We start from the raw sequence: 23,422 nt of genomic DNA on the forward strand, positions 1-23,422 counted from the left end.
ACTAGTAAACTAACTGTACTGAGAGAAACGACATTGCAAATGTATAAAAGTAGATATTATAAAGAAAAAAAGAAAAAAATGATTTTTATGTAGAATTAGTCATCTCAGACTACTCCGAGTTGGTCTGTTTTTGCAGCTATACTGGTCTCCCATGGCATTTTCATCCAGTCCACTACTGTTTGGTTCTAGATTTTGTTTTTCATGAAAATAATGCACATAATGTCTTTGGTAAGCATTGTGTCTCAATTTTATTTATTTCTCTGTGAAATAGGGACAATAATGTAACTTGATCTATTTCTTAATCATTACACACAGCAAATAATGAGTATTTCAAAACCACTGAGAAATTACATAAAGGGAAAATAAACAGGGAGCATTAAGACTAAGCTATTACATGAGGTAAAGACCAGAAGAAATAGTGCAAGGTCTTGAAGATAATAAAAATATCAAATACCCCAGCCAAATTTCAGATTGCTTCACTGCCAGGGTGCCAATACTCTGCTGATAAACTGATTGTCACAGAGACTCCTAAATAATTCAGAAAACAAACTCACAGTACCTAAATATGGTGTTGAAATAACACAACTGCCCTATGCAGAGCAGCTGAGGGAGCCAGACCTGCTTAGCCTGGAGGAAAGGAGGTTCAGGAGTGACCTTATTGCTCTCTACAAGTCCTTGAAAGCAGGCTGGAGTCAGGGGGGTCATTCTCTTCTCCCAAGCGACCAGCAACAGGACAAGAGGATACAGCCTCAAGCTGTGCCAGTTTAGACTGGATGTTATAAAAAAATTCTTTAGAGAAAGAATGGTTCAGCGTTGGCATGGGCATCCCAGGGATGTGGTTGAGTCACTGTCCCTGGAGGTGTTTAAAAAAAGACTTGATGAGGCACTCAGTGCCATGGTTTAGCTGGTAGGGTGATGTTAGATCACAGGTTGGATTCTAAGACCTCAAAGGTCTTTTCCAACCTAGTTTATAGTGTGATTCTGTAACGTATATGTTGTGGAGGCATGAATAATAATATTTCCTCCCCAAGTGCAGTAAATAATTCTAAAAATGATGATTTAGGTTAACCTGACTCAAGTTATTCAAGCCATCTCTCCAGGCCTATCCAAAATGCTCACAAGAGAAGTCTGGAATGCAAAAAGGTTCCAGGTGCTCTTTCTGCTTTCCCAGCTGTCACATTATTTTATGCACAACACTCCCAACTCTGAAATGCCTGCAATACCACAACACCAAAACACAGCATTGGGTTCCTGTTCCCCAGTCTCTACCCATGTCCTCTTTCTTTCAGTATGAGTTTCTTCCTGCACCAGAGAGGTCACCTGTGCTGTGGAGGAGGCCATGAGGTGGTGATTGATGAAGTGCATGTAGTACTGGCTTGTTCACCACCATATGGCACTGTAGGAATAATCCAGACCAGAGAAGCTGGTAGGTTGAGGGAAGCACGGGTGGTGTATGTAGTCAATTACACAACAAGTGAAGATTAGGCTCTGCATTTCCTTTGTCTCTGGGCAGAACAAGAAGGCAGAATATTTTCTTTTATTCTCAATCTGAAAGGATTATTACATAAAATAATATCTTTTATAGCTGTGAACACAGATATGTGAACCTCTTCTGTGATAATTATCACTGAAGAAAGGTATCTACCTCCTCTACTTACTGTTCTAACATAATTTCCATCAGTGAAGAAATGATTGAGAATGTTACTTTCAAAATTATTTTTTTCCTGCATCTTCTCTATAAACATCTTAAAAATGTGTGAACATCCTGATAATGCTTCATCTTTTCTACGTTAAAGTAAAGATCTAAGGTAGGTTACTTATGACCAACTTCTACGAATTAGAAAAAAAAAAGCAAATCAAAAAAGCTGTGTAGATTTCTTGTAATCTCTTATTTAATTCACTTGCTTAATTTATTTCATGGTGTTTTATCATATTTGTTATTTGCTTCACATGCCTCTTATCCCTGACATCTGGAAATACCTTTTGAATCTCTGTCCTTCTGACTTTGATATTTTGCTTTCCAAGGAATTGATTAAATCTTTCAATATTCATGTTGCATTTTGCAAATTTAAGAAATATTTTTATCATTTCTGAGGGTATGTCTTCTGTTATGTAATATTGGCCTAAGTATCTTCTGTGTTTGCCTGAGCTATCCTTTCTGTGACTATGTGGTGATAATTTTTGGTTATGCTCAGGATAAGTCTCAGGAACTGCATTTTCCACTGCTTTTGAACTATCACTTTCGCAGATTATTTTGGAAATACCCATGTATATGTTATGGTGTCTCAGTATTTTTGGTATGTTCTTATCCCTGGGAAATTCACTGTAATACATTCATAATATGTGTGTCATGATGATAGTGTCTATCACTTCTAGTTATAATTTTGTTTTACAGTCAGTGTTATGACCACCAGAGCTTTCACTGGACAGTTTTGACACAGAAATGTAAAGTCCATGGGAGTTTTTATGGCATGTGATGTTGTAGTTCAGTTTCATGGAAATTTCTGGAAAGCTGAAAAAACCAGCAGTAATATTTTCACTATTACTGTTTATTATAACAGATGAACTGTAATAGTAGATTTCCATGTGAAATGTTTAATTAATTTAATTTGTCCCCCATCATGTGGAAACTTCATCCTGAATTATTCCTCGGTATTTTTGTTACCAATTGCTGTGATAAAAGCAATTGTCTAAATACAAACTGTATAAATATAAGAGTTTCTAACATACAATGCAGGTAAGGAACAGTATAAGAAAACAAAGAGAAAAGAATTAACACTTGAATTAATGAGATAGAGATTAACTGGCGAAGTATTTTTCAGAAATCTCTGGAAAAGACTGCTGCCTTTAAGTTCTGTGTGCAGTCAGTTTTGCCTCACCCCAGATAGAAGTACACTTCCTACTACAGAAAGTTAACTTTTTGAAGTTTTTTATAGCTAGCCTTGCTTCATTCTTCTTTGGTTCAGAGAACAGGATGTGCAGGAGAACTTTTACAAACCACAACCTGTATCAACCAATCTGCGTTTACCACAAGGTGTCCTAATTTTTTTTAGCGATGAATCAAGTGTAGGTTTGTCTAAAAATATCTAGACAGGACTTCTTTGTCAGAACTATGGCAGTATTGTGTTGCAAAAAGCAACATTTTTTGATGGCTCTAGAAAAGTTATTATTATGAGAGAAGGAAGGATTATTTTATTCTTAATAAAAGGATTTAAAATTAGTGTTGATTTGTTAATGCCATTGGGTACTGTCGGTTCTCCCAGATCCTTTCACAGGTGGAGGAGATCCCTGGTACTGCTGTTGGTTTAGGTCATTGTGTGAAGGGATGAGCAATTTTAAGGATACCTACGGAAAGAGGTGTGTACCTGCTCCTGTGGGGGAGATTCAGCTTCACAGAAACACCTCATATCTAGGCAGGGTGAGAAAGAGATTTTGGAAATAGATGATGAAGAGTTCTGCTGGTGGGACTATTCAGCTAATGTGAAGTCCACAGTGGGTCTACAGAGAATATACTTTTGAGTAAGTGGGAGAGCCTTTTTTATGGATGCCCTCAGTTCTGTTAGAAACTATAGGAAGTGGAGCCTTCCTCCCTTTGTAGCCACCTCACCAGCAAGCTCTGCAGCCAGGCTGTGTTATCCCAGTTTTTCAGGAGGTTATTTCAATTAATGAGCTAACAGAGGTTAAGTAATACAAATCCATGTCTGCCTGGCAGAATTGGTTTATATGGTGTACCTCAGCAAGATTTCCTAGCTCTACCACATGGGTGTCTCCTGTTTCTAATGTGATGCATGCCTTCCAGATCCTTCTGACTCCAAGAATGAGCTTTTTAGATTGAAAAGGAAGAAACTGAAAAAGTAAAAGTACATGTATGTGGCCATCTACAAGGCCTGCTGCTTACATTTTCTGTAAATTCTTGGCTAAATCACAAAAAACAACAACCTCATCCTAAATTCTTCCTTGTCCTTGAGACTTCACAGAATTTAGAAGGTGCTGCCTTTGGCCATGAAGAAATCACATCTATTAATCCTCTCTTGCCTCTACTGGGAACATTGGAATGGTGTAACTGCAGATCCATGGAGCTCAAGCCACAGTGATATATATCAAATGAAAATAAACTGTCCAGTACAGGGATATTCTTATCAAGATTTCCATCCTCTCAGTGGTAGCCTGAAGTGTATCTGAAGTAATTCTCACAATGAAATGCTCTTTTATGTAGGCAGTCTGGTTTTCCTTGCCTTCTGAGGCTTTACACATACAGAAAATTTCAGTAATCACAAAGTCTGCCTCTTGACGTGTAATGTGACCCAAGCAGCTGCCCTTTTAGTACAAAGTTGTGATTGAAAAGACATCTTCTTGAAACAAGTAATTGAAACTATATGGCCTCATTCTTGACATTTATGGTAGCATACTGGATTTTTATAGGAAACATGAAGGGATGACAGGAAACATTTTCACATGTGGTCATGGAACTCTGAAGGCATTTAGAGAAAAACAGTTCATAGAGTTCCTGCATATGGAAAACAAACATTTTTTCACATACTTCTTTATGCACAGAAAGTATAATTATCTTGCATCTTTTTTAAGACATGTGGCAGTATTCAGGGAACATAACACTACAGTGTTGAATAAATATAGAAATTTCCAGTATATACTGGGGTGTTACTTGTATGACCCATTCAGTCTCAAGATCTGTGTCTTAAACTTGATTTACCTTGAAGACTGACAAAGACCTTGTGCCAGTCAGCAAGTCCATGTCAGTTTGGATGGAGAGCTATTTCTCCTCACATGAAAGAAAGGATTGTTACAAGAGTGCAAAAGAGGAGAAAGATGAAAGGAGTTGAGAGATGAAGCAGATGAAGGATGCAATGGGTCCTGACAATTCGTTATTAAAAGGAAGAATGCCACTGTATAATTTGTTTATGATGTATAATAACACAGGGTAGAGGTAGTTTTGTCTTCTGACAGAGAGTTCTTTGAGCTTCTGTGTACACCTTGTCCACATAATCCTATGTGCAGCAGGAACAGACTAATTTATGCAGGTCATAACTTCATAAGAGGCCAGTGCAGCTGGCATTAAGTACAGTCACCTCTGACCTTCCAAAGTGATTGCCAGGTAGCCGAGTCTAACTTGGTTTACTGTGGTCAAGGTGTGAGGCTTTAACTCCTGTCTTAGCTCTTGCAGTGAAAACTACTCAGTTAAGTGGATTTATAAAAGCAACTCAGAAGAGAGAAATTTTGAGTGTGATAAAAATGTTGAGGATCTGCCTGTCCTGATTTCTCCGGGTATAATGTCTTCAGGAGCTGCAGATCACCAGAGCTTCCCAATTCTCCGCTCTGTTCATGGACCCTGTCATCTCAGCAAATATGTTTGGCCAATATGCATCAGTAGTTAGCAAAACAAATAGGATGCTTGAATGTAGTAAATTATGGCTATGAAATAACAGAGAAAGTGTTATGGACCCACATAACATGAATTCATGTGCTGACAGGCAGTAAATCTCTTCTCCAGGCTTGAAGACTTTGTTAATTAAAGCACATTTGGAGGGGAGGAAAAAAAAAAGAAAGACATTATTACTCCAGATTTTAACAGTGCTAAACACAAGGCTGAAGGGTGTTCTTTAGGGAATGGCCAGATAGTGAAATACATGCAACACTTCATAAGGGTTGAAAGGAAAGAAGTGAAAACCAATGACATGAATGCATTTTTTGAGATGGCTTCTTAGTGTTTTAGCTTACATCTTATTGACATTTTGTGGCTGGCGGAGACTGAGAAGAGATTTGTGTATGAAACATCTTGAGTAAAGGAACTCATGTTTAAGCTGGAGCTTTGAGACAGCTGTGCAGTGCAACTGATAGCCAGTATCAACAGAAAAATGTTCAATTGTGGTGGGTTGACCATGGCCAGGAGCCAGACACCCTCCCACTCACTGCTGCTCACTCACTTCCTCTTCTCAACAGTACAGGGGGAGAAAATTTGAATTTGAAAACTTGTTAGTTGAGATAAAGATGGGTATATCACTTCCAGCTAACATCCAGCTAACATCCCAGGCAAAATTGACCTTACTTGGAAAAAATTAATTTCTTTCCAGTGAGAATATATTTATATAATGAAAAGCAAAACCAAAAAATAAAACAATATCCCCCCCCACTACTTGCCCATTTTTCCCCAGGCTCCTTCACTCCTTCGTTTCTACCTCCTATACCTCCTCTTCACCCCAAGCAGTGCCAGGAGGGTGGGTGATGGGAATTTGTGGACAGTCCAGAAGAGTTCTTCTCTGCTGCTCTCCTTTCTGCTGCTTCTTACACCTTACAACTTTGTCATTGCTCCAGCACTGGTGCTTTCTGTGGGTTGCAGTCCTTCATTCAAATCAACTTTTGTGCGGCCTGTCCACAGACTGCTGTTCCTTCAGAAAATATTCTCCGACTTTGGAATTGGGTGCTCCATGGTCTGCAGTGTGGACACCAAATAAATCTAATTGGTAATCCTCTCCTTCTAAATAAGAGCATGTCTAAATGCACACAGATAATTGTCACCACTGTACCTGTTTGAACTCATTCAGGAAACCAGGAGCTTAACATTGCTGCAGGTGTGTTTCTCTTGTTGAAGATGGGTCAGTTTGTGTGTATGGTGCCTTCCACTGAAGAAGAAAATGAGAAGCTTAGCAAGGTAATCCTCCAGTATTTCAATGTTTTTCACAAAATTGAATGCACAGACAAGGGAAGAATGATGAAGGGGAATTCTTCAGGCTGTCCTGGGTGACCATGTGTGGTCTTCGCATATGTGTAGCTGACCAAGGAACAGCTGATGCTTCCTCCTTCTGCTCAAATATAATATTTGTTTAAGATCTAGCAATCCTGTCAACATATTTTAAGTCTCTCTGATTTTTTTTAGACTCCATGTAGTATGATTTCTGCACTTCTGTAATCAACTCGTGTACAACATCAAAAAAAGCAATGGAGAGAGAAGTTACTTGCTGGGACAATGAGAAAAGTAAGAGAACTGGCTAAGCCTGCTTCCTCTGGGGTTGTTTGTCCCCTACTTCTGGTAGGCATCCAGCTTTCCAGGTGGGCCAGCTCTCAGATTTGATCACTGTATTACTTTTCTGAACCCACCTCTATTTCATGTCATTTTTTGTCTTTGTTTTCCAGTAAAATATAAAGAAGTGAAATTAAAAAGTTTGGGGGATGGGTAAGATGAAATCTATTTATTTCTAGCCTGCTCCACCAAAAAAGAAAAGCACATAAATGAAAACAAGGAGTCCCAATACAATTTCACTGCTGTAAAAAGCAATTTTTCATTAAAAAGCAATTTTTTATTTTAAAAGTGATTTCACTGAATAAAGAAATAAAAGCATTTGTAATTGCACTTTTGTTGACTCAGACCTGCTGAAGCCAACTGGGAGCTTTCCCACTGATTTCACTGATTTGGATGGGGTCTCCTATGAGCTAATGATATGTTGTTAAATTGGTGTTTGTTAAAGAGAAGCCAGAACTCTCAGACACTTTTCCTCAGACTTGTTATCCTCCACTCAGTTTTTTCTACATTTCTTTCATGAATGTATGCATGACATTAAAGGGGACAAGGGAGAGATGAGTATGAGTTTACATTTCCCCTTTCCAGAACTCACATGGAAACTTCATTCGTTGTCTGTTGATTTAATGTATAGCAGGCTCCTGTTGCTTTCAAGATGGAAGCAGAGATTTTCATTATTCTATAGGAAGCGTATTCACGGCAAGATCCTTTGAACAGTTTCCATTCCAGACTAATGGGGAATAAGAAAAAGCCATAGGATACCACTAGAAAATCAGATTTCATAGCATTTTAAAAAGAAGTCTGTCTCTTTTTAATCAGTTTCCTGGGATCCTGCTGAGGACCCCTCCTGACATTTTGTCATCTTGTCAAAAATAAATTTTCTTTTCCCTTTGCTCTTATGGGGGTGGGGTCATTTTTGCAGATGGCTTGGTAATGTGAGTAAGAGCCAAGAATAAGGGATAATTATTCATAAATGACATTTCCCATTTCTGTGGGTTTTCTTGAACAGGACAGATATTCTAATGTTCTGTTCTAATGACAGGGAAGAATTTATGGTCTCTCTGTCTCATCTCCTGGGAGTATAAATGCTTTTCTTTCAACTCTTCAAGATGTTTCAGTTTTCTTAAAAAAAATCCCTAATGCATCTTACTTCAATTTTGGCATTTAACCCCATTCAGTGTTCAGAATCCTGAATATGTAAAGACAAAATGTCAGATAACAGGAGAGTTGTTTAGCTGTTTCTAACACGCCTTTCATAACAATCTTCAGGAGCACATAATTTCAAGGATATAATTTCTTAAGGTTAAGTTGTCCTGTGTGTGAAGCATTAGGTCATGCTACCTGTTTATTTTCAAACCCAGGAGGTGGGTGATGGGACGTGTTCCCTTTTGGGGCTCTGTGAAGCAGATACATGGTTAGGGTAAGACAGACAGATGAGTCACAGGTGGGAAACCATTGTGTTACTGAAGAATTTGACTGTAGCCACTTTCAGTGTTACCTCATTTTGAGGAGGCTTCTTCTACCCACACTGTGCTGTTCACTTCTGACTCATCCTCAGACAGATAAACCTAGGAGTCTGTTGAACTCCAGCAGAGAATATTTCACATTTCTAGGTACGTGCAGCTCACAGGACTGCACACAGCTGTTTTCTCCTTCAAGATATGTAGATTTAACAGTCAGATTAGACCACAGGGAATCAGATGAATGAAGGTTTAACCTCATGACTTCATTTTGTAGCTCATTGACTGGAGACATGCTGGGAAGCCAACAGAGATTTTCATTATTCTCCAGGAATCTATTCACAAGGTCTTCAGAAAAGACTTTGGGAAGCCTCGAAGGTCCTTGCAGGCGAGCACCTCCTCTGTAAACTATCATTTCTGTCTCATCTATTGCTTGTCTTTTGTCTTATGGCATAATACGCACTAATGGGTTGAGAATGGTCTGAGTCTCAATGATGACAAATAAGGGACAGAAACCAGGGAGCTGTATAATTTTTTTACTGAAAAGCGAATTTAATAGAAGAACAATCTCCGCCTCTCTCTTTCCTTTAAAGGAAATGGTGTATGTGGCATTAAAAGACCCTATGACAGCTATACAGAGGGACTTTTCTTACTTTATTGTGCACAAGGAGTTCGGAGATTTTGTGTGAAAATCTTATCTTACCTGGCAGACCCAGAAGAGTCTCAAGAGTTTCCAGCTTGAAATTTATAGACAGCATTGGTAAAATCCACTGATGAGCCATAAGAAAATGGTGCAGTCTAGTGTGTCTTCAAACAATTTCAAAGAAAAATACAGGGTACTGTCACAGTTAATTCTGAAGGGGAACTCAGGAAGAACAAGAGAAATACCCACTTCTCCATTCCAATACATGACTCATATAACTTTCTTTTCTGTCCCCTCTTTCTTTCCTTATTATTGTTATCATTTAATGTAATCCTTTCTTTCTCATATAAAAAATACAACTCCCCTATAGAGTTGGCTGTGTCTACTACACTGTGATATTCTTTTAATTGCTGAAAATCCAAGGCACCCAGAATGTCCTATTTTTCTAATTTAAAATCTTCTTCCTACACAAGAAACCTGTAAAGTTCAACTTCTGTAATATAAAATCATCCTGCTTCAAGAAAAATGCGTACATGGTGCTCTACCAGATATGCCATCTTTTATTTTTCATTATCTTTTATCCAAGATAAAATCTTAGAACTATCCTCAAGGAAAAGGATATAGCTGAAAAAAATAAAAGAGCCAGAGAGTCATGAGCTGCATTATCTCTGTGAGAATGGTGATTTTCACCACTCTTCCAAAGCCAGCTTCCTAGAGAATGTGATATCACCACCTGCTAAGCACATGGAGATGGTATGAAGGAATAATTTATTCAATGTTTAGTGAATTTGCTGCTCATGAGAGGAAGCACAACAAAGATGTACTTGCTCAACCACAAAGGAAGCAAAGATACCTACTGCTCTGGTGCTCATAATGCTCTCTATTGCTAAGGCAGAGGCAAGCTCTGCCTCAATGCTAATTGCAACTCTGGCCCCTCAGCTCTCTTTGTCAACCAAGCGCCCAATTATCGAATTCCCTGGATTCATGAAAATGCATGTGTAAGAGGCTGGATTTCCCCATAGCTACCTTTTACATAAATCACCTTCTTACCAACAAATACCATTTCGTGTTGACATGAGACAAAATACCTCTCAGTAACCTAGGGCTGGCTAGCATTCTGCAGTGTTTCCTGACCAGTTCCTCTGACACATCAACAGGCACATTATGGTACTGCAGAAATGGACTATTTTTACACTGATTCTGAAATAAAGTTGTTTTAAATGCAGGCATTAAGAAAGGTTTTTCAGATTTACTGGTGAGGTACAGTGATTGCCTTTTTGCTGGATTATCAGAGAAGGCTCTATTGTACAGGTTTGAAGTAACATGATTTTTTAAACAACCTCATTTTGTTATTAAAAAAATTTACTGGTTGTTCCAGAGAAAATATCTCTGCCCTAAGTGGTAGTGTGCTCACTGTAAAATATCTATAGGTAACTGTGCATTAAGCTCAGTACTGTGGCTGCAGTGGACAGCAAAGCTAGACCATAGCGTTGTTGCTGGCAGTCCCTGAGACAGCCCCTACATCTAATAGCCTTCTTCAGGTGTCCTGTAACTTGTTCAACTATATCTGTCCTGACTTCAGCTCGGACTGAGTTAATTTTCTTCTTAGTAGATGGCACATTGCTGTGTTTTTGGGTTTGGTATGAGAAAAACGTTGATAACATGTTACTGTTATAGTGGTTGCTATATGGTGCTTGCCCTCAGCCAAGGACTTTGAAGTTTCCCATGCTCTGCCAGTGAGCAGGTGTACAAGGAGTTGAGAAGAAGCATAGCCATGACTGCTGGCTTGAACTGGCCAAAGGGATATCCATGCCATGGAATTTTATGCCCAGTACATAAACGGGGAGATGTTGGCTGCAATGAGCCAGTCGCTGCTCAGGGACAGGCTGTGCGTTGGTCAATGGGTGGTGAGCAATTGTTTTGCGCAGAGCTTGTGGTTCTTGGGTTTTATTTCTCTCCCTCTCTTGCATTATCATTATCGTTATCATTATCATTATCATTATCATTATCATTATCATTATCATTATCAGCATTATTAGTTTTAATGTTGTTTTTATTATTGTGCTATCTTTGTTTCAATCATTAAACTGGGCTTATCTCAACCGCCTAGTTTTCACTTGTTTTTAATTCTCCCGCCCATCCTAGCGAGTGGGAGAGGGTGAGTGAGTGGCTGCGTGGAACTCAGTTACTGGCTGGGGTTAAACCACGGCACATCCTGTCTTCTGCACGGCGCGAGAAGCTGCGAGATGAGAAAATGGTGCAGCCAGCAGAGGGCAATGAAGGTCGGTTTTTAGAGAAGTTACATAAAACAATCTCAAAGTGGTCGAAATTGTAGGGCAAAAAGGTCAAACGAGAGCATGTTGTGAACTGCTGCTGTACATCCATTTCTACTAATTACTATGAGACCCAAGTGAACCCTTGTGGTCATGTGATCTATAAACCTCCTTTTTAATGGCCACATTAAACAATGCAGCTCCTTATTTATGACAATGGAGTTAATAGTCATTTCAACAAGGGGAAAAAACCCAGTAAAAATTATATTCTTCTAAAATAGGACAAACAGCTTAAACGAATAGCCAATAAAACCACAGCTCCTCATATAAATTCTGTTTTATTGGTATGTTCTGGACAGCAGTTGTTCTGTTTAAGTTGATAAAAGGTCATTTTTCCCAAGACAATTAGGTGCTTGGATGAAAAAGAGAGAGGTCCAAAGAAGTCATCTGTTGCTCAGATCAGACGAAAAAATATGCTTCTCTCAGTAAGACTCAAAGCTCTTTATTACAGCTCTTAATCCCATATGCTAGGAATAATGTGAATTTATAGTAATGAACAACCTTTTCTGACTTGGGTGACATCTGCTAGGGATGTAACTTTTATCTAAGCAGTTGGGCAAGCCAAGAGAAAGCAAGCTGTGTTATTTCCCTCTGACAATCTGGGCAACATCTTTTTGAGCCTAATTGTGGCTCTAGGTGCCAAAATTTTTAAAACTGATCTCTTGACATTGCTACGCTAACCAAAGAACAGCTTAATAGCAGGAAATGCCTGGAGTGTTAGTGGGAAATTGTATTTATTTATTTATTCTGTGGAAGATCCTAAGGGAGCCCTTCAGGAGTGGGACCCTGTTGCAGCTCTGGCTGTGCTGCAGAGGAAAGTTCCTGTGGGCTCTGGACCTGGGTTTCGCTGCTTGGCTATCCTAGGCATGGCACTTGGCTTTTCTGCACTGAGCCTCCCACCTCGAAAAAGGTTTAGTAATTCCTGAAATGTAAAGTGCTATGACTGAAATGACTATATAAAAGCTAGGTTGTGTTTCGATACAGAATAGACGTGAGAAAACAATACTGCTTTTATGAATTTTATGAGTATTTATGAATGTTATGAGTCCAAGAGAAAGGTCCTGGGCTGTTTAAGGGAAATTAATTTTCTTTGCCTCTCAAACTTTCATCAGAAACTGGGACCTATAACTGTCCTGGTGAAATTTTTGTCTGACCACTCAGAGTAACAGAGTCTGGGAAGTATACCACGGGGGACCAGGCAAAAAAAAAAAAAAAAAAAAAAAAAAAAAAGAATATTCTTGTAAAAATGAAAAAAAATAAAAAAAAATAGAACCTTGAAGTGATGATGTGAATTTTGAATAGTCATGAGAAAGAAGAGTAGTCCCAGAGGAAGAGGAGGGATAAGCCACTCACCTTGTGTTCCCAGAAGAGGTTCCTGAGTGGGATGCAATTGGCTGGTGGTAAGTGCCCTAATGTTCCTAGCTATTAACAGTAATGATAATTATAATAAAAGCTCTCAGTGCCTGTGTGTACTTATTTCAGAAAGAATACAGGACATTTTACACTATGTGGGACACAATAGGGAGATGTTAATAAGTACCTGTTTGCATATGAGATAATTGCTGCTTCTGGGTTTTTATGATGTCTCATCAGCTGATATCCACAAGTCTGGCTGGCGCCAGATCGGATGCCAGGTGGGATCTACGTGGGAAGATGGCAAATATTTGACTTGGTGCTGATGAGGTGGATTTCAGTCATGGCTCTCTGTCCTCATCAAGAGAATTGTGGCGGAGGCAGTGGATGTGTTTGAACCCTGTCAAGTTTTCTTTCAATGGCTGCTGTGTTTTGCTTGTTCACTTGTCTGATCATTCTAATGCAACCAAGAAGTTATGTTCATGTGAGCACACCGAAGTGAACCAGAGGGGCTCTGCTCAGGGCTAGAGATGCTGTTCCCAGGGGCACAATATCCCCAGGAGGGTAAGAGCCAGCCCCCCTGCAGGAGGAATTGCTGGGGCTTCTTTTCAACAAATGGAGCCTCCTGCAGGTGTGCAGTGGAGCCTGCCTGCCTGCGCTCTGCCTCTGCTGGGGATGACTTCTCTCCTGGGTCATGGGGGCCAGCTGAGGATTTCAGGAGGGCTGGGCTGCCCCAGTTTAGCTGCTGTGCAGTGTTTTAATGGAGTCAGTGCACTGTAATGCAGCAGCACTTCTGCCAGGCTGACGTACTCTGCCAGCACACATTAAGTGAAATCAGTGAGCACAATAGTTGTAGGCAAGTCACAAATAAATTATATTCATAGGCTTTAAATATTTTATGTTTTTTTTTCCCTGAGGCTAAGAGGGGTGGTAGTTCAGTCTCCTATGTCTCTCCCACAACACAGACTTTCACCCAGCTCCTCCTAACAATTTGAGGGCAGATTTTAGACCTTAAAGAAAAATGTCAGCATTCGTAGTTACCTACTTAAGTGTGTAAAATAAAAATCCCTGTATCTTCAGCCATTAAATTAATCACTAGATGGTTTTATTTCACTTTCCTGTGTTGAACTGTAGGAGAAAGAGGAAATTGCTGAAATATTTTTCTCTTTTCTTTTTTTCCTTTGTTTTGAAGTGTTCATATATTAGAGTGAAATGAAAGCACTAATCAAGGAATAGCCAACCTTCCTTACTGTTCCTCTCCTCACACCCCTTTTTTTTCCACAGCCAGACCAGCATCAGCTATTTGGAGGATGGAGTGGACCAGCAGCCCCCAGAAAGGTGGTTCATAGCCAGGGGAGTGTGTCAGAGGCCTCCTGGGATGCCTGCAGCAGGGTGTGGATGAGCTGGAGGGCAGCTGAGCCCTGCATGGGCTCTGCATGGGTATCTATGCACAGCAGCACCCCAGCAGGGTTTGTGGCTGGTCATACATCATCACCTTTGAGTTGCATGCAGATCATATTCTATGGCCAGGCAGTCCCTGTGCCCAGCTCTTCATAAGAGAGCCTGCAATAGTAAAGTAATGAATAAGATCTTGAATTCTTATGAGTTTATGACAAAAATGCAAGTGTTGAAAGCATTGGGAAGCATACGCAGAAGAAAGTGACAGTTTGATGCTTTCCAAAAAGCAAGATTAAAAGTTTTAAAACTTGTAACAGAATCACAAATTCTTGAGGTTTATTTTTTTCTCTACCATTCCTGCTTTGGCCTGGGTGAATCACGCCCCATCCCTATTTTAGATACGGAGAGTATTTTCTTTAATTCCTTTAAAACCGATCACTTAGCACTTACTTTCCCTCTGAAATACAATATTAAGATTCTTTGCTCAAAAGAACTAGGTCATATACTTTAAAGAGAGGAGGAGAAAAATAACAGAATAAATAATAAAAATAAAAAAAACGCATTGTTGATTATTTTTTGTATTCAAATACCTGAAAATGAAAGCTTAATTTATTTTTGAGCCATTTTGTGCCACTGCAGTCACAGTAAAAGGCATTTAATCGAATAAAGTAAAATAATAAAAATACCCAGAAGAAAAATTGATCAGAGACATGAAAAACTCTCTATATGATGGAAAAATGAAGTTGAAAGTTGTGAAGAAAAACTTTTTAAGGGAACTGATTTGTTAACATTGGAACTTTAACTTCTAGAATGTTTTCCATCTTTAAAGAACAAATGCTAACTACTGTACAAGAATCAGTTACAGCATTTTTTACTGTTTTCAACAAGAAAAGTGTATAGTTTGTAAGTGGAAAAAAGCAAGACATAGAAAGGTAAAAATATTTTCTAACCATACCACAATAGGAGCTAAGAAATTAATTAGAGTTTTTTTAAACCTGGCAATATTCATAGTCAAACATAATCAGTTTATTTGCAGGTAACTGGAACTTATTTGTGTAAAGAATTCCCTGTAACCTCCTACAGAAAGCAGCAATGCATACATGCTATAAAATGAAACTGCATGCTCTTGGTTTAGACTTAATATGTTTTACAATGTACCTTTACATTGAGGAAGTTTTGTGCTTCTTAATAGTGAATCACGACATATCTTGTTCCCTGAGAGAAATTGCCCACTTTCTGCTGAAAAGGGAAAAAATAAACTGGAAATCTCCATGTTGATAAGAAAGCCTGAAAGGAAAAAATATTATACATGAGGTAATGCAAAATGCATGTTACTGTGACAGGCTCTTAGCCAGAGCTCTTCTGAGCTGATCCTACCTTTTTTCTCCCCTGCTCACTCCTTTCCCATCATCTTTTTCTTCTTTCCCATTCTTCATTGCTCCAAACCTAAAGATGGCCAGATATGAAATGCTGGCAGTCATGACTCCTGAGCTTCAAAAGGAAGTCTCACCAGCAGTGACAGAGGCTCTTTTGTGTAGCTTTTGGAAGTGGCTCTGGCTGCATCCACGCAGGCAGGGAACTCCGGAGCTTCTCTTCACTCCAGCCTCTCAATGCACCATCTGGATGTCGGAGGGGTTCCTGTGTATCTTTCCCCCAAGGCTTCAGGCGAGGTAAGGCTGCAGTCAGTGCGATGGTCTGCAGGGAGATGTCATTCTAGATGAATGAATACAAAGAAATGGGCCTCTGCATCTCCGTCCAGCTCCCAAAAGGTACTTTTGGCCATGTGTTTTGCCACTCAGAGTAGTCTTAAAACTACAGGAAACATGCTAAACTTGTGCTGGGAATTCGTCACCGAATGGATGCATCACCATGCCTACTGTAACAGAAAAATTGTGAAAAGCAAATTAAATAGAGGTAATGCTAAAATATTTAGTTTAATACCATTGTCATGGGTTTCTAAGGCTCAGGAAATAGTATTGTGCTTTCTGAGAGGGGATTTTATAGGAACTGTCAGCTTGATTTCACAAGGCTTTGCTCTAATTTTTTGTGTCCTGCTCGGTGAAAATGCAAGTGCAAAATTCTGCTATACCGACAGGTCAGTTAATACCACTTAGCAAGGGGCAGACAATCTGTCAAGTGCAAAGGCCAGGGAGAGGTGACCCTTGTCGTTTGAGCAAGTGATACAAATTGGGTGAGAAGGCATCATAAGAACAGCCACAGTCAGTCAAACCTCTGATCTGTTTAATTCAGTACTTTGTAAGCTAAGGTGGCTAACAAGGAATGCTCAGCAAGAGGATAAAGCACAGTGTAAATACAGAAACTGTCTTTCTGTAATACAGCCCATGAGTTGGGAGAGGGGGAAAAGAGTCACTGAATGAGGCTGTGAAAATCCTCATGCATCTCTGGCAGCACAGAATTTTATATTGCCTGTGATTTACTCTTATGCAGAAAGATAGTGTTTATCAATGGCTTTGCAAACAGCAAACCTTGCATTTACTTTGTCTCTTCTGCTTTCTGGCAGCTGAAGCTCAGCACCACAGCTCTCTGGGGCCAGAGGCTCCCCGAGGCAGGTGCAGTGTCGTTCTGTGTGTCAGCAGCAGAGTGCCAGTTCTCCCTGGGGCTTTCACACACTCGTATTCACCGCTGTTTCTTCCACTTCACAGATCCAGGAGACCTTACCTCTGGTAAGGGGCTCACGGTATCCATGCCTCTCTAGATCACTTGACTGGAGTTTTCCTTTTGGATTGCAGCATAAGGGAGTTGACAACCCTCTGTAGTGACTTGGATTTGATTACTGATCATTAATAAAGCTGGACATGCATTTTTGCAACAATCGAGAAAGAAAACAATCTTGGGAAACTCTTATACCCTTCCTTGTGGATATGAGGGATCTGTGAAACTGTAAAGCTGGTTTCAGCTCCCCTGCTCAAAAAGAGATATACAGGCATGGAAAGTTTCTTGCACAGTTTCTTGGGTTACTATTACATTATTTTCATGTGTGTTTCGTGAGTGGAATTATTTTTAGTATTTTAACTAAAGGGGAGCCTAAAATGGTGTGCTGTGAGTTACCTTTTGAAAATAGTTTTAGATACTCTAAGAAAAGGCTCCTGGAACATTTGACCACTGGAAAGAAAAGATCATACTGAGTCTAAACCAGCAGAACCTTTTTACACCTTGCTGCTGAAAGATTTTAAGGGCACACAAAGGCACCACTGAAGGCAGAGCTGAGCAGTACAGCATGGAGTGGGTTTGCTGACAGTACACTGTAGAGTGGGTACAAGATGGTGCAGCTCTTTTGCCTTCCCTAGGCAGCACTCTAGCATATTAACATCTTTTATTCAGCGTTTAACAAGACTGTTGCTGTGTCATGGCTGCATTTCTGGGCAATGCCATTCTGACACTACCTCGGGGTAGAAAAGCTTTAACACAAATGTACCTTACAATAATGGAAAATCCTTTTGCAAGATGGAGAGTAATGCACTCCAAACACAGGAGTTCTGGTGGCCCCAAGCTGATATCTGCCAGAGCAGCCAGAAAAATGAATTCACAACAGCAACAGTATTTTACAATAATTTACATGAAAACCCACCAGAATAACATAAATGGGGGTTACTTTGAAAACAGACAAGATTTCTTTTTTTCTTAACACTAACGATACTGAAATATTTTGTGTAGGAATTTTATTGAAACTACATGTTTCCTGGAGAAAAAAAAAAATCCAGTTTTATCCCTTCCTTTTTCCCCCATTGCCGTTTGGAGGAATCTCTTCTTCCTCAGGATGATCTATGCAAAAAGTTGCTACATAAATAGAGGATATAGAAGGAATATTAATTTTCCTTCTGCTATATCTCACTGGCTAAAGTAATGGAGAGCTTTTCCCCACTGCTTTCACTGTTACAGATTTGTGGAGGCATGCAAAAACCAATGGAAATGTGTTACCTTTATAGTGTAAGAGGGCTGAGGACCATTTGGAAAGGTGGTTAAGGCCACAATTTGTGTTATTCAGCAGCACCTTAGAGCCAAGGAGTCTCTGTCTCTGTGACTCAGCTCTTCCCAGGTACATGCCTTGGCTGTCCTCTCACTCTGCAGCAATACCTGGTCATGTACCAACCCCAGCAAAATGTCCCTGCTTATCCATGGGGTGCAGAGGCTGTGGGGCTGCCAAGGCATGTCACACTCTCTCTGGACAACTGAGGAGCCTGTTGGAGGGTAGGGATATGGGGAAGAGGGGTACTACAGTCTGCAGTAGCCTCACATTTTCCACAGTCTGAGTGTTACTGTAGAGCAAAGGCTCAGGTACATCATACACATGGCTCCAAGCATCAGAACCTCCTGAGAAGGCACTCCTCCCCCTACCTTCTTTTCTCTCAAACAATAGAACAGGATTATTAACTAGCAGTGGATGTTCCATGCAAGGGAATTTCAAATACTTACAAGATCTCTATGATCTAGACCAGAGTGGCCCAGCCCAGAGCTGTCTGGGAAAAAAAACCTGTGGATGCCACTGCAAGGAGATGTGGAAGGGCCGTGGGACACCAACAAGCAGTACCTTCGTATGCATTTACAAATAGCCTGAGACAAAGCAGCCAAAACTATTTTCTGCTTTTGCTTCCACGCTGAGGGCATAGAATGGGAGACTGGAGGCATGTAATATCTGATATATGTAATATCTGATGCATGTAATATCTGATGCATGTAATATCTGATGCATGTAATGTCTGATACATATGATGCTCGCCTCGGAGCCAAGAGTTATCTCTAGACCACCTTCTCTGTGGCCTAGGCAGCAGAGGGATATTCTGGGAACCATCTGCAATGGCTCATGTGATTGAGCTATTTAGACTTCAGAGCAATGAGGTTTTCTTGATTCTCAGTGTTTTAATCCAGATTTCCAGGTCTTTACAACAGTGACCTACAGATCTCTATTAAAACTAATGCAATCTCTTCTGCTTTCAGGCAAAAGGGTAGTTTGGTAATCTCCTACTGCAATCTTGCTCTTTATTATAGAAGTAATTGCCCTGACCTAGCAACTCAGATGCCTTTTGTATTTACCCAAGTTTTGCACACTTGAATGGTAATGCAAACTCAGGCACAGAGATATGAACTATGAAGCCTCTGATATTTTTTTTCAAACATCACATGTCATCTTGCTGTCTGCTTTTGCTCTAATTTGTGGGACTTCTTGTGTGAGAACATGGCCTTGGAGATTTTTGCCTCAGGTCTCTTGTGGTATATTTGATTCCTCATTGTGTTCACAATGACAGAGCCCCTTTCAAGATTCAGTCTGAACTGGTGAATTTTTTGCCTGTAATATTCCAGTTGCTTTGTAGTTGCCATAGACTAGGGAAGTGAGTATTTGTCCTCAGTTCCTAGGAATTATTAACAGGATCTCCTCATGTCTCAGCCACAAAATTGCATGATCGGATTCAAGTATGGAATAACTCCTTTTCCAGGTCATATGATAAAACCCACATGTCTACAGGCACGAAGGAGCCTGGGGACATGATGGCAGGCAGGAGAACCCCATAATCCAGTCAGGGAAAGGGACATGGGCTCTGCCAGGGCTGTCTCTGCAGTGCCTTCGTCCCCATGTGCCAGGGATGACACCCAGCACTGATGATGCTGCTCCCCAGAACACTCTTTGGACTGAGGGGGACACTGCCTAGGGGCATGGGATGTATTACAGGAGGCAGGGGAAGAGTATTTTGGCATCATTCAAGATTTACTATGGAATGTTTAGGGGAAGAAAATGGATAAATGTAGGTTGGGGAGGAAGAAATGTCTGGGAAAATAGCGTCAAGGCTGGCTGTAGGTAAACAGGCTGATGGTCATTGGCTTTTCTGGACATCCCCTGTCCCTGGCCAGCTCATTCTGTCCTACCTTCTTATTAACTCAATTTCTAGCTATCTAGTGTTCTATTAAAAAGCTGTCTTTGAATCTTTCTGACTCTTCCCAGTTTTGAAGGCATCTGCTGCTAGCAAATAAAATGTGAAACCTTTCTTTGACACTTATTCTGATGTCTATACTGTTTTCTTAATGTTTTAACTGGCTTTCCTGCATTTTCACTGCCTTTTTGGTCCTGGCAATAGGTGTTGATCAGCCATCAGTTGAACCCTAAGTGTGATAATTGATAAACACACAGTGACAAGCTTAACTTCTGCATGAGACTAAAAGCATTTCTAGCTGGCTTGCACTAAATCTTTTTAAGAATGTAGTTCCTCAGAAAGTGCCTTTTCTTGCCTACAAGCTTTTCTTGGTGGAGCAGGTCCAGGGTAAAACACATAATTAAAACTTGTCATGCCTCAATCACTTCAGGGCAAATAATCCAGATAAGTATTTTAGTTTTACTAGTGGGTAAGTGGGTAAATTTGGTATTTCCTGTGACATAATCCAGATTTATGGAGCAGACTTACTTGTATGCCAGATCAAGTACAAGGTGCAGTCAGTTTGGTGCCACAGGTTTTCTTGAAGATGATTCATATCAGACTTATAAACATAACAGATTATCACATCAAAAGATGTCTAATATCTATTCTTGGAAATGAACAAGAATGATGAGATAAGGACTGCAACAGAACATCACAGTTTTCAGGAAATTAGTTCTTTTTCACTTTAAGTCAAAAGCTGGATTTCTTTAAGCCTATATATATATATATATATATATATATCCCCAAAGATATCTCAGAAAATTATTCTTATCTTTTGAAACAATATCCTGTGGTATTGACCCATCATACCTGAATGGAAAAACTAAAAAGATTTAACTGCAGAAAACTTATATCTCAGAAAGTTATGTGAGAGGTGGATACCAAAACAGGTGTGGGAGTTAAAACACAGACAGACCTAAAAAGAGAACTGTATGTTGTGGAGTTAAAATCAAATCAAGCATAACCTTGATTCAAGAGAATTGACTCATTTCGAGGCAGACATGGGTTATGCAAATAATCCTGGCCAGCATAATTTCTGAAACTATCATACCCTCTCCAACTCGTGATAAGGCAGCATCGAAAGAGCGAAATTGCTTTCATTTAATTAACTGTTAGCTGATACAGGAGTTCATCCTTACCAGAGAGTGTTTTCAACTTGGTACACGCACAAAATCTCTCTTGGAAGACCACTGTTAGCATTTAATTTGCTGTTCAGTGCGTGAAGCAGTCTTTGTCACTCTCCAGTGTGCAACATTTTATGGAAGAGCAAATTACTTATGCTGTCAGATTTCTATGTTATTATTCATTTAGTGGTTCCATAGGAAGGGCCCAAATACAGATTAAAGTTTTCTGTATTTTTTCCCATGTTTCCTAGTACCTGACTTTGCTGCATTTGTAATATTTTGAGGTGATCATGCCTATGTGAACATACTGGGGGCACTGGGTTCCAGCAGATATTCTTTCTCAGGCTGCATTCAAGACAACTCCAGCTATGTCCAAATTAACTTTTACTATATAATACACAGCTGTGTACAACCTACCTGTAATGCCAAACTATAAGCCTAAAGAACTGATTCTTGCGATTGAGAAAAACTATTACTGTGGTTGGTGCAATAGCAATTTATTGTGGAAATTATTTGCTAGATGTGCACCATAGACATGAACACTTTACAAAACAAGAAGAGTCAAAAGTGGTTAAAAACTATGTAGTGTTGGCTTGGTGATTCATCTTCATGGAAAGGCTGAGAACTTGGTGAAGATTACTGTTTGTGGTTTTTATTCTGACCTTCTGCAAATAAGAACCTGCCTTGCTAGAATGGCATCTTTATTATTTCCTGTTATATTATCCCCATTCAAATCTTAAATTTTTTTCTCTGCAACTGTGAGCCATGAAACTAAAGTGGCAATCAAGGAAGAAGTTGAAACTACTCTTCAGGCTTTCCATGCTAAGATGTTACTCTCAGAATTTATAGTAAAAATTGAATCCCACTCCTGCAAATTGTTACCTATTTTTTTCCCAGCTATTTTAAAAACATCACTGAATCTTCTGTTTAGATTTTGGATGTCATCCATTGACAAGCAGGAAAAACTTCAGTGTAGAATGCTAGCTCAGTCTCTAATTCTTTCTTCAGAGCTCTCACAAAGTATGCTGCCTTGTGTTTAAAGGAATAAATTATAGTTTTGTCTGAATACAGACTTCATTGGAGTAAAGGCTTAATCTGAGGACTTCAGTCTTAAAATTAGAAACATCTGTTCTGATGTAAAAGTAATATGATTACTGAAGCAAACTTTGATGACTAAAATTCTTAGGACTGAAATAAAATTAGTGTTAAACAAATTTGGTTTTCTGCCCAGGGTATAGTTAAGAAATCAGATTTCAAATGATTGGTCTCAACCTTTATTCAGCTTGAAAAATTGGGGGAATTTAAAGGCTAACAGCTTTAAACTAAAACATAAGTTTGTACTATTGATCATTGTAAATGAGTTGAGTAAATACAAAAGATTTTGGTATTTGAAGTTATGTTAAACATTATTTTTCTGAAGTTCAGGGTTATGAGTGTTTCAAGTTCCTATATTATATAATTCAGAAAAAGCAGGTACAATCAACTTAGTCTGCTCAGTACTACATCTTGAACAATATGTGATGTATTTCTGTAACAAAATAATTTTCAGAATATGTTCTTAAATATTTTTGTACCATCAATATTCGAGAGATAAGTATTTTTTATTATTAAGATATTTTATTGTGACAGTGTTAAAAATCCTTTATTAGACTGGTTGCTGCTACATCAGCTCTTTGGTTGTCTATCTAGTAAGCTAGGAGGGAAAACAGTCCAAAAATATTCAAAAGGACAAATATACTAGGAATACACTATTACAGTTGGGCAGTGTGTTATAAGGTGTAGTGGCAATGAGATTTTGGGTGAAACAGAAACTAGTCTGTACCATGAGAGATATCTGTGGTTAATATGATGAAAGTAGTAATCTTTTTTGGAAAAAAAAATAGTACTAATGCCAGTGAAGACAGGAATTTAGAATTGTGCCTGGAGAGTACTGTTCATAATGGATCCTTGCTGGGACATTTCAAATATGTGGATAGAGGCAGTGATTCCTGCAGATGAACTTTCACTGAAACTATTTTTAATTCCATAAAATTGTTCTGTAGTCACTTGTGAGAGGGGTGTCTCCAGATGCTTGTCAAAAGATCCCAGGTGGCTTTCTCTCTGGCTTTGTTCAATCAAAAATTATGACTTTATATCTGATTTTGTTTGCCC

At 39.4% G+C, this 23,422-nt stretch overlaps 2 long non-coding RNA genes across 4 annotated transcripts; both read right to left on the minus strand.

Annotated features, from left to right (window-relative positions):
* Positions 1-5,561: 5,561 nt before the first annotated feature.
* On the minus strand, positions 5,562-12,585 carry LOC148225128 (uncharacterized). Of its 2 annotated transcripts, XR_015802773.1 has the most exons (4): positions 9,197-12,585; positions 7,629-7,763; positions 6,543-6,638; positions 5,562-6,448 (listed from the first exon to the last, which is right to left on the minus strand). It is a non-coding gene; the product is annotated as an uncharacterized LOC148225128 (long non-coding RNA). The 2 variants fall into 2 exon arrangements; XR_015802771.1 differs by having other exon boundaries at positions 7,629-12,585.
* Positions 12,586-13,905: 1,320 nt separating this feature from the next.
* LOC148225129 (uncharacterized) lies at positions 13,906-20,071 on the minus strand. 2 transcript variants are annotated; one of them, XR_015802775.1, is made up of 3 exons: positions 15,598-20,071; positions 15,379-15,507; positions 13,906-14,385 (listed from the first exon to the last, which is right to left on the minus strand). It is a non-coding gene; the product is annotated as an uncharacterized LOC148225129 (long non-coding RNA). The 2 variants fall into 2 exon arrangements; XR_015802774.1 differs by lacking the exon at positions 13,906-14,385 and having other exon boundaries at positions 15,351-15,507.
* Between the last annotated feature and the right edge of the window lie 3,351 nt (positions 20,072-23,422).

Source organism: Sturnus vulgaris, chromosome 1 (genome assembly GCF_052056855.1).
Source record: "Sturnus vulgaris isolate bStuVul1 chromosome 1, bStuVul1.hap1, whole genome shotgun sequence".
Lineage (NCBI taxonomy): Eukaryota > Metazoa > Chordata > Aves > Passeriformes > Sturnidae > Sturnus > Sturnus vulgaris.